Raw genomic sequence first — 16,457 nt, 5'->3', positions numbered from 1 at the left:
TGATGGGTCAGAGTGAGTGTGGTGACGTCACAGGGCTGTTGTGTCCCTCTGTAGGCCGGTGATGTCATTATAAGAGGTACTTGCCCTATAGATGGACAGCTGTATGTCTGGGCTCTCCGCACAGGGTGGGCCATTCTGGGGGTCCGGTGTGTGGAGGGTTGTCACTGTCTGGAAATTCCTGACAGTCCATATAAATGGTGACCAGTGCTGCCCGCATCCCCAGGAGTGTGACGGCACAGTGGCGATGATGGCCCGGGATGCCAGTGTGGTTTCCTTGTGACGTCATTGCCGCTGATGATGTCATACGGGCGCTCAGTAATGTGGCAGGTCGGTCCCTTGTGGGTGACCGGACACGGCTGACATCACTGTGCACAGAGTGGGTGACGTGTCAGTGAGTGGTGATGTCACAGTAAGGCTATGTGGAAGCGATGCTGATTTCCTGCGGATCCGCACTGTGATTTACAGTACAATGTAAATCAATAGAAACAAAAATGCTGTGCGGAAAATTCCCCATGAAAACTGCTGCAGATCAAACGAAGTAGCATGTCACTTCTTTTGTGTGGATCTGCAGCATTTCTGCACCATTCCATTATAGAAATCCGCAGGGGTAAAAAACGCACAAAATCCTCATAAAAAAATCTGCACCTGCGTTTTCTGCCAGGAGATGCAGATTTTGTGCAGAAATTTCTGCCCCCCAATCCGCAACGTGTGCACACAGCCTAAGGCCTCGTTCACACATCAGTTTTCTACGTACGCGTTCTATCAGTGTTTTCAGGGCTCGGACTCGTACCCCTTATAGTCTATGTAGTCTATGGGGCCGTTGACACATTCATGTGGTTTTTTTTTTCGTTTTTTTTCCTGTCTAAATTGTATTTGTAAAAAAAAAGACCTGTTTTTATCCAAAGACTCGGATCCACCTCTCCTATTCGAAGCAATGGGTCTGTGAAAAAAAAAAAACAACACGGCACACGGACACCGCCGTCCACCCGTGATCTGAGTGCTGTCTTTTTCTTAGAGCACAACCACAGGTGGAAATCGTGTGTTTTTTTTTTTTCTTTTAATATGTATGATGGAAAACGAACGCCTGAGACCACCAGTTGTTCCAAGGGAAACATCAGAAGTGCTGGTGCTATACCTGTGCCGCCTCTCCCAGCTCCCTGTATTCCTGCTGACCCTGGTGTTTGTGACTCGCATGTAGCAGAGCTGCATTTATTCTGCACAGTTTACAGTATGTTTGCGTCCGCCGTGTTTGATTTACAGTAAATGACAACTTCATCTGTGCTGTGATCTGTTCTTGCTTCAAGTCTCCGTCCCCTCGTGTTCTGCGTGCTGGTTATTGTCTCATCCTGGGTGGGGTGGGCTCCTGCATCCTCATCCTTTCCATGCTCTATCGCCCCGTGTTTTTCCGGTGGGCTCCTGCATCCTCATCCTTTCCATGCTCTATCGGGCTCCTGCATCCTCATCCTTTCCATGCTCTATTGCCCCCGCCCGGTGTTTTTCCTGTGGGCTCCTGCATCCTCATCCTTTCCATGCTCTATTGCCCCCGCCCGGTGCTTTTCCGGTGGGCTCCTGCATCCTCATCCTTTCCGTGCTCTATTGCCCCCGCCCGGTGTTTTTCCGGTGGGCTCCTGCATCCTCATCCTTTCCGTGCTCTATTGCCCCCGCCCGGTGTTTTTCCGGTGGGCTCCTGCATCCTCTTCCTTTCCATGCTCTATCGCCTCCCCCCCCCCCCCCCCCCCCCCCGCCCGGTGTTTTTCCGGTGGGTTCCTGCATCCTCATCCTTTCCATGCTCTATCCCCCCCACCCGATGTTTTTCCGGGTGGCTCCTGCATCCTCATAATTTCCATGCTCCCCCTGTGTTTCTCTTTGTATTATTTATTACATATTTTTGTCCCATTTCTGAGGTTTGGGATCGGCCGTGGTTCTGATCCGGTGTGTGAGCGCCCAATAAACGCTGCTCCATTTTCCATCTTTGTGTGTTAGACGCATTTCAGTCTCCTGTTAGACAAAGGCAGAGGAATGGCCGCCGACTCTTTGTCTCTGAATACGGGGACATTGCTCTGCTAATCTCCTCCATTGACTGCTTCACGGCTGCACCCAGGGGGGGTCTCCACCCGCATCCTCCGACATGACGGGAGGGGGATGGCCTGGTCACTGGTGAATACTGTCTTCTTGGCAGGCTGGCAGTTCTGTGACATTGATGTTGTGACATTAGGAGGGTGTAAGGAGCGACACGTCGTTGTCAGATCATGGCTGCCATAACCGGAGCGCAGTGAAATGGCGTCCGGCTGCTTCTTCACAGACATCTGTGTTTTACTTTACACGTTGCAGCTTTTCGGAAAAACACAGTTTGAGGGTATGTGCACACGTTGTGGTTTTCACTGCGGATTTTCTCGCGGATTCCTCTGCGGGTTTTCAACTGCACTTTCCTATTGGTGCTTGTTGAAAACCGCTGCGGAATCCGCAGAAAGAATTGACATGCTGCGGAAAATAATCCGCTGCGTTTCTGCGCTGATTTTTCCGCAGCATGTGCACAGCGTTTTTTTTCCCCATAGGTTTACATGGTACTGTAAACTTTGGGATAACTGCTGCGGATCCGCAGCGTCAAATCCGCTGCGGATCCGCAGCAAAATCCGCAGCGTGTGCACATACCCTTATAAAGAGCCTGCAATGGAAATAAGTGTCAGCTGGGAGACTCCCAGGCAGCTTCTCACTGCCTGACTCAGGTTTGGTCACAAGATAGTAATACAGGAGATCATCAATAATCAGCTGTTCTGAAATCTGCCAGATATAAACCTATTGGATGGATCAGCTACCACTGCTGGTCAGAGGGGGGGAGCCAGGTGTCGGACCCCCACTGATCTGATATTGTGATCTGTCTTAAAAGTGGTTGTGACCACCTATATGGCCATGCAGGTCACAGGACGCGGAATAAAATGATATATTGATGTCTGAGATCTGAAGTCTTAGGCCGGCGTCACACTCAGCGTAAGACAATACGGTCCGTTTTTTACGGCCGTAATACGGAGAAATGTTCCCAAAATATTGATCCGTAGTCAGGGTGTGTCAGCGTATTTTGCGCATGGCATCCTCCGTATGTAATCCGTATGGCATCTGTACGGCGATATTTTCTCGCAGGCTTGCAAAACTGACATCTAATGGATTTATGTGCTCAAATGTTCGGTAAAACATATATACAGTGTATATATATATATATATATATATATATATGTATGTATGTATATATATATATCATTGAGACACATATAGACACATATATATATATTCTGTATTTAGATTTAATTAAGCGCGTTATTTGTGACAAGCCGGTAATTCAATTGCCGGCTTTTCATTTCTCCTTCCCCAACCCGACAGGATATGAGACATGGGTTACATACAGAAAACCATCTCATATCCCCTTTTTTACCCTTCGCCATGACAGCACCCACTGGAGAGATAGGGATCCGCCCCAAGGAACAGGAAACCTACAGAGACATAAAAGGGGGGCGGTCCCCCTCTCCTCCTCAGTTTAGGTTTCCTGTTCCCAGGGGACAGGATCTCTGGATTCTTCGAATTACAGGCATACCTGGGCTAGATGCATCCACCTGTGCGGTGTCCGCGAGAACGGCAGGGGATGCAGTCCAGAAGCAGCGTCGGGGGAGACTCCGCTAGACGGCTCCCCCCTCGTCTGGCCGGCATATGGAACGCATGGTCCGGGAGGCTGCTCGGTTCCACAAGGCATTGCGGCAGATGTGCGGCCCTAAAAGGAGCTCCAAACGCGGACCGCCAGGTATGAGGTCCGAGTTCTGAGGCACAGCTGCAGCGGCAGCCGGCACACCGCTCCATAGCGCAGGCCGGACAAGATGGCGGCCGCGCGTGCGTGGTAGCGGTGGGGAAAACATCCCCATACTGCCCCGGGGCTGGTGAGCACTTCCGGGTCACCCACACAGCGGTGAGGGAAAGCGCGGTTTCGCGCATGCGCAGTACACCGCTGTGGGGAAAGAAAAAAAAAAAAAAAAAGAGACCGGATCTTGGCCTATAAAAAGGGGGAAGTTGCAAACGCACAGGCGATGCAACATGTCGTCCCCAGGCAAAACAGTGGACCCAGCAGGTGAGCCAGCCAGCAAAAGGTCCTCAGATGCCAGCCACAGGAGCGAGACCAAGGATTCAAGATCCAGAAAGTCGCAACCTCCTATTTCGGTACCGTACAGCTTCACTGGGTGAGTGTAATTCCCCTCTGCCTATAAAGCTGACACTTTTTTCCACAAATGTCTTCTTCTCCCAGGCCAAAAGGAGACAGAAATCTAAACACAAACAGTGTGCGTTATGTGACGAGTCTCTCCCAGATTCCCACCCCAAAAAGCTCTGCAATCAATGTATGGCGGAAACAATGCAGAGTCCATCTATGTCAGTCACAGATATACGGGCCATAATTAGAGAGGAACTACAGGCCATCTCACAAGCCAGTACCCCCCCTAAAAAATCCGGGAAAGGAAAGGCTATATCCAGCTCTGAGTCCGAGGAGGAAGGCGTTATCCACTCAGACTCCTCGCAGGCATCATCCTCTTCCTCGACACAATCCGACATTGAGGGTCGAGCTTGTTTTCCCCTTGATGGGGTGGACAACCTAGTAAAATCCATCAGGAATACTATAGGTTGTGAGGATGCAAAAGACAACCAAACTGCACAAGACATCATGTTTGCAGGGTTGGCAGAGAGGAAGAGAAGAGCATTCCCAGTAATGCCGGCGGTTAAGGCACTGATAAAGAGGGAGTGGGAGAAACAGGACCAGAGAGGTTTCCTCCCGTCAGCCTCCAAAAGGAAGTACCCCTTTAATGATGAGGAGTTAATTTCATGGACTAAAATCCCTAAGGTGGACGCTGCAGTCGCCTCCACCTCAAAACAGTCAGCTCTACCAGTAGAGGATGCGGGCCTACTTTCTGATCCTCTAGATCGGAAGGCAGAATCGTCACTGAAACGATCATGGGAGGCTTCCACGGGCATATTTAAGCCATCAATTGCCAGCACGTGCACAGCTAGATCCATGCTTGTTTGGATTGATCAGCTGGATCAACAGATCGAACAGGGGGTCTCCAGACAAAAATTGCGGGATGCGATACCACTAATTAGAGGTGCAGCAGCATTCATGGCCGATGCTTCAGCTGACTCTCTTCGCCTTGCAGCAAGATCAGCCGGTCTAATTAATAATGCCAGACGTGCGTTATGGATGAAGAGCTGGAAGGGGGATACGCAGTCAAAGGCTAAGATCTGCGCTATTCCGTGTGAGGGTGAGTTTTTGTTTGGGAAAGCATTACACGAGATCCTCAAAAAAGCAAAAGAGAGGAAAAAAGCCTTCCCTGACCCCTCAATTCCTTTCTATAGGAAGACCTTTAGGAAGAGGCCGTTCGGGAAAAGAACACAAAATGAAAGATCGTCACGATGGGCCACAAGAGAGGGAAAACAGGGTGGCACTATGTTCAAAGGCCCCCCCTTCCGTAGAGACAACAAATTCTGAAACACCAGACACCCCAGTAGGGGGCAGGTTAAAATTTTTCTTTCCCCAATGGCGAAAAATCACGTCAAGTTCCTGGGTGCTAAATATTATTAAGGAAGGAATGAAAATAGAATTCCTCCAAATTCCCCATGATTCCTTTATTTTAACAGCCCTTTCCTCACCAGTGCAACAGAAGGCCCTTGAACTGGAAATTAGAAGTCTTATAGTTAAAAATGTTTTAGTTAGGGTGCCAAAGGGAAAAGAGGGTAAAGGGTTCTACTCTCCGTTATTTTTAATCCCTAAACCCGATGGTTCATTTCGAACAATTATAAATCTTAAAAAACTCAATACGTTTATTAAAAATTATACGTTTAAAATGGAGTCTATTAGATCGGCCATTAAGCTCCTTTTTCCAAATTGTAGAATGGGCGGCATTGATTTAAAAGATGCCTACTACCATCTCCCTATCCATAGTAGGTATCAAAAATACTTAAGAGTGGCAGTAACTCTTGAGGGGGAGATTCATCATTTCCAGTATACAGCCATGCCCTTCGGTCTCTCCACGGCACCCAGGATCTTCACGAAGGTAATGTTAGAAGTAATGGCCTACCTTCGCCAGAGAGACACATTAATCATTCCCTACTTAGATGATTTTTTAGTTGTAGGAAATTCATCCCTTCAGTGTGCGGAACGATTAGCTGACACTGTCTCGTCCTTAGAAAGCCTGGGCTGGATCGTCAACTATAAAAAATCCAGACTCATCCCACTTTCTCTTCAGACATTTTTGGGATTTAATCTAGATTCCATAAAGCAAAAATGTCTACTTCCCCAAGAAAAAATATCTCTTATAGAGGGTAAAGTTGTGGCGGCCATTCACAAACCTCAAATGTCCCTGAGAGCAGGAATGTCCTTGCTAGGATCCCTCTCCTCCTGTACTCCAGCCGTTCAGTGGGCACAACTTCATACCCGAACATTACAACATCAGATACTTCGGGAACAGAGAAAATTTCTGGGGCACCTTGAATCGAAAATAACTTTATCCGAGAAAGTCTTATCCTCCTTAGAATGGTGGCTAAATAAAGACAACCTAGCGGGGGGTGTCCCTTGGGTAATATCTCCATCCCACACGATAACTACGGACGCTAGTCCCCACGGGTGGGGCGCACACATGGGAGATAGATTCTGCCAGGGAACCTGGGATAAGAATGAGGATTTATATTCATCAAACCTAAAAGAATTGAATGCGGTAAACTATGCACTGCGTCAATTTCTCCCACAGCTACGAGGAAGCCACGTCAGAATCTGTTCAGACAACACTACGACAGTGGCGTATTTAAACAAACAAGGCGGCACAAGATCAGACGCTCTAATGTCTTCCGCAAACAGTACCTTAATCCTGGCCGAAAAGCATCTGTTGTCCCTCTCGGCAGTCCACATCAAAGGAGAGGACAATCAACAAGCGGACTTCCTAAGTCGACACACTCTTCATCAAGGAGAATGGTGTCTCAATCCTCACATTTTCCACAAGATAACATTGTTATGGGGCAAGCCCCAAATAGACCTGTTCGCTACAAAACAAAACAAACAAGTCCAGAAATTCGCATCTCGGTCCCGTGCAGATCACCCGGACATTCTAGATGCTCTTCAAACACCCTGGCAATTCAAGCTAGCGTACGCTTTCCCTCCGATAATTCTGCTTCCACAAGTAATACGGAAGATCAGGGAAGAGCAGGCCAGGATAATACTGATAGCGCCATTCTGGCCCAAGAGACCATGGTTCTCATGCCTACGGTCGATGTCGGTGACGGATCCTTGGGTCCTTCCCTTAATCCCAAATCTTCTCTCTCAGGGACCTTTCTTCCACCCTCAGGTGGACAGCCTCCACCTGACGGCCTGGAATTTGAAAGGCAGATACTAAATTCCAGGGGGTTTTCAAAAGGCCTAATTGATACACTCCTGCTTAGCAGGAAACCATCTACAACAAAAATTTACACCAAAGTATGGAAGAAGTTTCTTCAGTTCCATACTAGTTCAAACCCCTCTGAAGTCCCAATAAAATCTATACTAGAATTTCTGCAGAAAGGGAAAGAGTTAGGTCTGTCAGTTAACACACTAAAGGTCCAGGTGTCCGCTCTGGGTGCCCTCTATGGCCATAATATTGCTGGTAATAAATGGGTATCCCGCTTCATCACGGCCTGTGAACGAGTTACTCCTGTCCACATACCTAGGGTAGCTCCTTGGGATCTAAATCTAGTCTTAGACTCTCTAACAGAATCTCCGTTTGAGCCTATAGACACAGCATCTTTGAAACACTTGTCGTTAAAAACAGCCTTCTTAGTAGCCTTAACATTGGCTAGAAGAGTCAGCGACATTCAGGCCTTGTCGATAGATCAACCTTACCTTCTCACATTTCATGACAGACTAATCTTAAAACCGGACCCCTTATACCTTCCTAAGGTAGCAGGGAAGTTCCACAGGTCACAAGAGATACATCTTCCTACTTTCTTTAAAGACCCCTCTACTCCTGAAGAACAAAAATTCCATACTCTAGACGTCAGGAGAGTAGTTTTGCAATATATTGAGAAAACTAGTAGTTGGAGGCAGAGTAGGGCTCTGTTCATATCCTTCCAGGGCAAAAAGAAAGGATATGGAGTCACAAGAGCAACATTATCCAGGTGGATAAGAGACGCTATCCGGTTGGCCTATTCCATGAAAAATGAAGAACCTCCGGAGGGTATCAAAGCACATTCCACCAGAGCCATGGCTTCTTCCTGGGCCGAAAAAGGGAACGTGCCAATCGAGGATATATGTAAGGCTGCAACTTGGTTGGCTCCTTCCACTTTCTATAATCACTACAGGCTTGACCTGTCTTCCGACTCTGACCTACACTTTGGCAGGACTATCCTCAGCACGGTGGTCCCCCCCTAGGTGTTGGTCTCTGGAAATCTCTCCAGTGGGTGCTGTCATGGCGAAGGGTAAATAGCCGGATTACTTACGGTAATGCTCTTTTAATGAGTCCATGACAGCACCCAGTCACATCCCTCCCTAATAAAAGCCAATGTAATTACTTCTATGAAGTTTATATTCTGATGATACATTGCGATGGTTGACTAACACTGGCGGTCCTCCGGGTACTCTGAAATTAAACTGAGGAGGAGAGGGGGACCGCCCCCCTTTTATGTCTCTGTAGGTTTCCTGTTCCTTGGGGCGGATCCCTATCTCTCCAGTGGGTGCTGTCATGGACTCATTAAAAGAGCATTACCGTAAGTAATCCGGCTATTTTTGCATATTCCACACTACTAATGTTAGTAGTGTGTATGTGCAAAATTTGGGCACTGTAGCTGCAAAAATAAAGGGTTAAATGGCGGAAAAAATTGGCGTGGGCTCCCGCGCAATTTTCTCCGCCAGAGCGGTAAAGCCAGTGACTGAGGGGCAGATATTAATAGCCAGGAGAGGGTCCATGGTTATTGGCCCCCCGTGGCTAAAAACATCTGCCCCCAGCCACCCCAGAAAAGGCACATCTGGAAGATGGCCCTATTCTGGCACTTGGCCACTCTCTTCCCACTCCCGTGTAGCGGTGGGATATGGGGTAATGAAGGGTAAATGCCACCTTGCTATTGTAAGGTGACATTAAGCCAGATTAATATTGGAGAGGCGTCAATTATGACACCTATCCATTATTAATCCAATTGTCTGAAAGGGTTAAAAAACACACACACACGTTATTAAAAAGTATTTTAATGAAATAAACAAACAGGTTGTTTTAGTATTTTATTGCTCTCTCAATCCATCCGGAACACCCTCGCTTGGCAAAATAATAAACCCACAATATACATACCCTCTGATGAACTCTCAGGTCCCACGAGGTAATCCATCTGAAGGGGTTAATTATTTTACAGGCAGGAGCTGCGCTAAAGCACTCGCTGGTGTCTGTAATCCCCGGGGAATGAATGAAAGCTGAGTGATCTTTACTGTTAAACTGTAAAGCGCTGCGGAATATGTTGGCGCTATATAAATAAAGATTATTATTATTATTACTTACATTGAGTCGCGGTGAGGCGCCCTCTGGTGGATGAACTCATATGAACTCGAGCGTGGGAACTTTTCCAAGGCTCCAGTTCATGAGAACATCCACCAGAGGGCGCCTCACCGCAACTCAATGTAAGTACAGATCACTCAGCTTTTCTTTCATCACCCGGGGATTACAGACACGAGCGAGTGCTTTAGCGCAGCTCATGGCTGTAAAATAATTAACCCCTTCAGATGGATTACCTCGTGGGACCTGAGAGTTCATCAGAGGGTATGTATATTGTGGGTTTATTATTTTGCCAACCAAGGGTGTTCCGGATGGATTAAGAGAGCAATAAAATACTAAAACAACCTGTTTGTTTATTTCATTAAAATACTTTTTAATAACGTGTGTGTGTGTGTGTGTGTGTGTGTGTGTGTGTGTGTTTTAACCCTTTCAGACAATTGGATTAATAATGGACAGGTGTCATAATTGACGCCTCTCCATTATTAATCTGGCTTAATGTCACCTTACAATAGCAAGGTGACATTAACCCTTCATTACCCCATATCCCACCGCTACACGGGAGTGGGAAGAGAGTGGCCAAGTGCCAGAACAGGCGCATCTTCCAGATGTGCCTTTTCTGGGGTGGCTGGGGGCAGATGTTTTTAGCCACGGGGGGGGGGGGGGGGGGCAATAACCATGGACCCTCTCCTGGCTATTAATATCTGCCCTCAGTCACTGGCTTTACCACTCTGGCGGAGAAAATTGCGCGGGAGCCCACGCCAATTTTTTCCGCGATTTAACCCTTTATTTTAGCAGCTACAGCGCCCAAATTTTGCACATACACACTACTAACATTAGTAGTGTGGAATATGCAAAAAAAGGGGATATGAGATGGTTTACTGTATGTAAACCATGTCTCATATCCTGTCGGGTTTAGGCAGGAGAAATGAAAAGCCGGCAATTGAATTACCGGCTTTTCAATAACACCGCTGCGTATTTCTCGCAAGTCACACTGCTGGTCCGTGTGGAATCCGTATTTTTCTCGCCCCCATAGACTTTCATTGGCGTATTATTTGCGCAATACGCTGACAAACACAGCATGCTGCGATTTTGTACGGCCGTAGAAAGCCGTATAATACTGATCAGTAAAATACGGCAGATAGGAGCTGGGACATAGGGAATCATTGTGCCGTGTGTTATGCGTATTTTACGGATGTATTTTCTGCACTCATACGTCCGTAAAACTCACCAGTGTGACGCCGGCCTTATTCTAGAGAATTCCAGGTTGTTCTCAGCTGTTAAGATCTATGGGCTGGACACTGATTTACAGTTATATGAAAAAGTTTGGGCACCCCTATTAATCTTAAGCTTAATCTAATATATAAAGCTATGTATGTATGTATGTATGTATGTATGTATGTATGTATGTATCAATCATCTGAACCGTCGCAGCTACAGCCACAAAATTTTGCACAGTCACACGTCTGGACCCCGAGAGCGTCATAGGCTATATTGTGAGGTGAAATTTTAACCCCGTGCTTTCCAATTCACCAAACAATTTTGCCCCTATCTACATAATGGGGAAAAAATGAAAGGAAAAGTGTTGGAGGCAAATTAACAGCTGCCAGATGTGAACAAGGGGGACTTAAAGAATGACAGCGATGGCGCCAAAGAGTATATACTGTACAGTTGCTAAGGTGGGGCCCCGACATGGGATACTCACCACACCACCACGGGGATATGAACACACACGCAAAATGCGCCACACACCACCACGTGCTCGAACACATATACCACCCTCAGCGCACATTTCACCACACATACACCAACCTCGCCACATAAAAGTAGAAACACAAAAGTCGGCGCTCAAAACTCGCCACGCGCAAAACTCCCCACATGCAAAACTCGCCACACGTGCAAAACTCACCTCATGGAAAACTCGCCACACGCAGAAAAATTGCCACATGCACAAAAGTTGCAACACATGCAAAAGTTGCCTCACACAAAACTTGCACATACTCAAAAGGCACCACACATAAAACTCGCCACGCGCAAAACTCGCCATGCGCAAAACTTGCTGCACACAACTTGCTACACTAACCTGTCACATGCAACTCGACACACAAAAAGTTGCTACACGCATGTCGCCACACAAAACTCATCTCACAAAAGTCCCTACATGCATGTCGCCACACGCAACTCAACACACACAACTTGACACACGAAACTCGCCCTAAAATACACACAAGTCTGGTATTATCCTTCAAAAATAAAAATCTGATTAATAAGCAGACAAACTACAAGAGCAACAAATGTACCATATAGGAATCCGGCAGCTGTCAGTCACATGACCAGTCTATTATGTGTATGTGTGAGCTAATATATACTGTCAGGGGGTGGGCTTACTGTTGGCTGGGGATTTATCAGGCTGCCATTTTAGCTTACAAATACTGAGGTAAAAATACTGACCAAATAACGTGTGAACGAGGTCTAATACAGGAGGAGATGACATACAGATATATACTATATACAGGAGGAGATGACACACAGGTATATACTATTTACAGGGGAGATGACACACAGGTATATACTATATACAGGAGGAGATGACACACAGATATATACTATATACAGGAGAGATGACACACAGGTATATACTATATAGAGGAGGAGATGACATACAGGTACATACTACATACAGGAGGAGATGACATACAGGTATATACTATATACAGGAGGAGATGACACACAGGTATATACTATATACAGGAGCAGATTACCTACAGGTATATAGTATATACAGGAGGAGATGACATACAGGTATATGCTATGTATAGGAGGAGATGACACACAGATATATACTATATATAGGTGAGATGACACACAGGTATATACTATATACAGGAGATTACATACAGGTATATCTAATATATAAAGCTGAATGTGTGTATGTCCGGGATTGGCATCTGCACCGTCGCAACTACAGCCACAAAATTTTGCACAGTCACACGTCTGGACCCCGAGAGCGTCATAGGCTATGTTGTGAGGTGAAATTTTAACCCCGCGCGTTCCAATTCACCAAACAATTTTGCCCCTATCTACATAATGGGGAAAAAGTGAAAGGAAAAGTGTTGGAGGAAAATTGACAGCTGCCAGATGTGAACAATGAGGACTTAAAGAATGAGAGCGATGGCGCCAAAGAGTATATACCGTACAGTTGCTAAGGTGGGGCCCCGACATGGGATACTCACCACACACGGGGATATGAACACACACACAAAATGCGCCACACACTACCAAGTGCTTGAACACATATACCACCCTCAGCACACATTTCACCACACATACACCAACCTCGCCACATAAAAGTCGAAACACAAAAGTCACCACTCAAAACTCGCAACGCGCAAAACTCGCTACATGCAAAACTCGCCACACGTGCAAAACTCACCTCATGGAAAACTCGCCACATGCAAAACTTGCACACACAGAAAAATTGCCACATGTACAAAAGTTGCAACACATGCTAAAGTTGCCTCACACAAAACTTGCACATACTCAAAACGCACCACACATAAAACTCGCCACGTGCAAAACTCGCCATGCACAAATCTTGCTGCACACAACTTGCTACACTAACCTGTCACATGCAACTCGACACACAAAATGTTGCTACACGCATGTCACCACACAAAACTCATCTCACAGAAGTCGCTACATGCATGTCGCCACACGCAACTCAACACACACAACTTGACACATGAAACTCGCCCTAAAACACACACAAGTCTGGTATTATCCTTCAAAAATAAAAATCTGATTAATAAGCAGACAAACCACAAGAGCAACAAATGTACCATATAGGAAATACGGCAGCTGTCAGTCACATGACCAGCCTATTATGTGTATGTGTGAGCTAATATATACTGCCAGGGGGGAGGGCTTACTGTTGGCTGGAGATTTATCAGGCTGCCAATAGCAACCAATCACAGCTCAGCTTCTATTTTGCTACAGTTAATTAACCTGAGCTCTGATTGGTTAATATAGGCAACAAAGACATTCTCGGTATAACAAAGCTAATATATGTTGTGAAATGCTTCTATTAGCTTAGTTTTTGCCTTTTAATAATTACATTTCTATCTATTTGTTTTGTGGTTTTTGTGTGCAGAATAAATTTTTGTTAACACATTCTATTTTGCTAACAGCAGTCATTAGCCCGGGCGAAGCCGGGTAGTACAGCTAGTGTTTTATAAAAATTGTTTTTTTGCAACAGCTATTTCAGTTTCATATATCACATAACTGTTGGACACAGTAATGTTTCTGCCTTGAAATGAGGTTTATTGTACTAACAGAAAATGTGCAATCTGCATTCAAACAAAATTTGACAGGTGCATAAGTATGGGCACCCTTATCATTTTCTTGTTTTAAATACTCCTACCTACTTTTTACTGACTTACTAAAGCACTTTTTTTGGTTTTGTAACCTCATTGAGCTTTGAACTTCATAGCTAGGTGTATGCAATCATGAGAAAAGCTACTTAAAGTGGCCCCTTGCAAGTTGTTCTCCTGTTTAAAGGGCACCTGTCACCCCGGTTTTTCCGTATGAGATAAAAATACTGTTAAATAGGGCCTGAGCTGTGCATTACAACAGTGTATTTTGTGGACCCCGATTCCCCACCTATGCTGCCAAAATACGTTACCAAAGTAGCCGTTTTCGCCTGTCAATCAGGCTGGTCTGGTCAAAAGGGCGTGGTGTCTTCCCCCAGATCTTGCTTAGTTTTCCGTTGGTGGCGTAGTGGTTTGCGCATGCCCAAGGTCCCGAATCCACTGCACAGGGGAGTGAAAACAGCGCGATGTGTTCTATTTCCCTGGTGATCGGTGGGGGCGGCCATCTTCCTTTGGCCGCGCGTGCGCAGATGGAGCGCTCTGCTGCCCGCGGCTTCAGGAAAATGGCCGCGGGATGCCGCGCTTGCGCAGATGGAGATCGCGGCGGCCATTTTCCTGAAGCCGAGATGTGAATTCTGCTTCAGGAAAATGGCCGCCGCGATCTCCATCTGCGCACGCGCGGCATCCCGCGGCCATTTTCCTGAAGCCGCGGCAGCAGAGCGCTCCATCTGCGCACGCGCGGCCAAAGGAAGATGGCCGCCCCCACTGATCAACAGGGAAATAACGCACATCGCGCTCTTTTCACTCCCCTGTGCAGTGGATTCGGGACCTTGGGCATGCGCAAACCACTACGCCACCAACGGAAAACTAAGCAAGATCTGGGGGAAGACACCACGCCCTTTTGACCAGACCAGCCTGATTGACAGGCGAAAACGGCTACTTTGGTAACGTATTTTGGCAGCATAGGTGGGGAATCGGGGTCCACAAAATACACTGTTGTAATGCACAGCTCAGGCCCTATTTCACAGTATTTTTCTCATACAGAAAAAACGGGGTGACAGGTGCCCTTTAAATCTCCTCTGAAGAGTGGCATCATGGGCTCCTCAAAACAACTGTCAAATGATCTGAAAACAAAGATTTTTCAACATAGTTGTTCAGGGGAAGGATACAAAAAGCTGTCTAAGAGATTTAACCTGTCAATTTCCACTGTGAGGAACATAGCAAGGAAATGGAACAACACAGGTACAGTTCTTGTTAAGGCCAGAAGTGGCAGGCCAAGAAAAACATCAGAAAGGCAGAGAAGAAGAATGGTGAGATCAGTCAAGGACAATCCTCAGACCACCTCCAGAGAGCGGCAGCATCAACTTGCTGCAGATGGTGTCACTGTGCATCGGTCAACTATACAACACACTTTGCACAAGGAGAAGCTGTATGGGAGAGTGATGCAAAAGAAGCCATTTCTGCAAGCACGCCACAAACAGAGTCGGCTGAGGTATGCAAAAGCACATTTGGAGAAGCCAATTTCTTTTTGGAAGAAGGTCCTGTGGACTGATGAAACCAAGATTGAGTTGTTTGGTCATACGAAAAGGCGTTATGCATGGCAGCAAAAAAACACAGCATTCCAAGAAAAACACTTGCTACCCACAGTAAAATTTGGTGGAGGTTTCATCATGCTTTGGGGCTGTGTGGCCATTGCCGGCACTGGGAATCTTGTTAAAGTTGAGGGACGCATGGATTCCTCTCAGTATCAGATTCTTGACAGTAATGTTCATGAATCAGTGACAAAGTTGAAGTTACGCAGGGGATGGATCTTTCAGCAAGACAATGATCCAAAACACCGCTCCAAATCTACTCAGGCATTCATGCAGAGGAACAATCACACTGTTCTGGAATGGCCATCCCAGTCCCCAGACCTGAATATCATTGAACATCTGTGGGATCATTTGAAGAGGGCTGTTCATGCTCGGCGACCATCAAACTTAACTGAACTGGAATTGTTTTGTAAAGAGGAATGGCCAAAAATACCTTCATCCAGGAACTCATTAAAAGCTACAGGAAGCGACTAGAGGCTGTTATTTTTGCAAAAGGAGGATCTGCTAAATATTAATGTCACTTTTCTGGTGAGGTGCTCATACTTATGCACCCGTCAAATTTTGTTTGAATGCAGATTGCTCATTTTCTGTTAGTACAATAAACCTCATTTCAAGGCAGAAACATTACTGTGTCCAACAGTTATTAGATATATGAAACTGAAATAGCTGTTGCAAAAAAAACAATTTTTATAAAACATTAAAGGGACTCTGTCACCCCCTCCAGCCGTTATAAACTAAAAGAGCCACCTTGTGCAGCAGTAACCGCCACACTTCAGTCACTCAAATCTTCGGCGCCAGGCGCCGCCCCCTCCTCGCTGTTTTCCACTCAAATTCGGCGCCTGCGCTGTTTAGTACTGGCTGGGACTGTGCATAATGCATAACACACTGCGGGGCTGGGATTCACAAGCTGGGTGGCCGCACAGGCGCAGTCTGTAAGACTGCATCTGAGGTTAGACGGCCAGAGCTCACTG

At 46.4% G+C, this 16,457-nt stretch overlaps 1 protein-coding gene across 3 annotated transcripts in view; it reads left to right on the top strand.

The window, feature by feature from the left end:
• The window catches only part of KIDINS220 (kinase D interacting substrate 220), a 152,723-nt gene that overhangs the window by 285 nt on the left and 135,981 nt on the right, over positions 1-16,457 (top strand). The window lies entirely within an intron of this gene.

Source organism: Ranitomeya variabilis, chromosome 2, assembly GCF_051348905.1.
Source record: "Ranitomeya variabilis isolate aRanVar5 chromosome 2, aRanVar5.hap1, whole genome shotgun sequence".
Taxonomy (NCBI): Eukaryota; Metazoa; Chordata; class Amphibia; order Anura; family Dendrobatidae; genus Ranitomeya; species Ranitomeya variabilis.
Note: the sequence above shows the minus strand (reverse complement) of the source record. Positions and strands in the feature narration are given on the sequence as shown.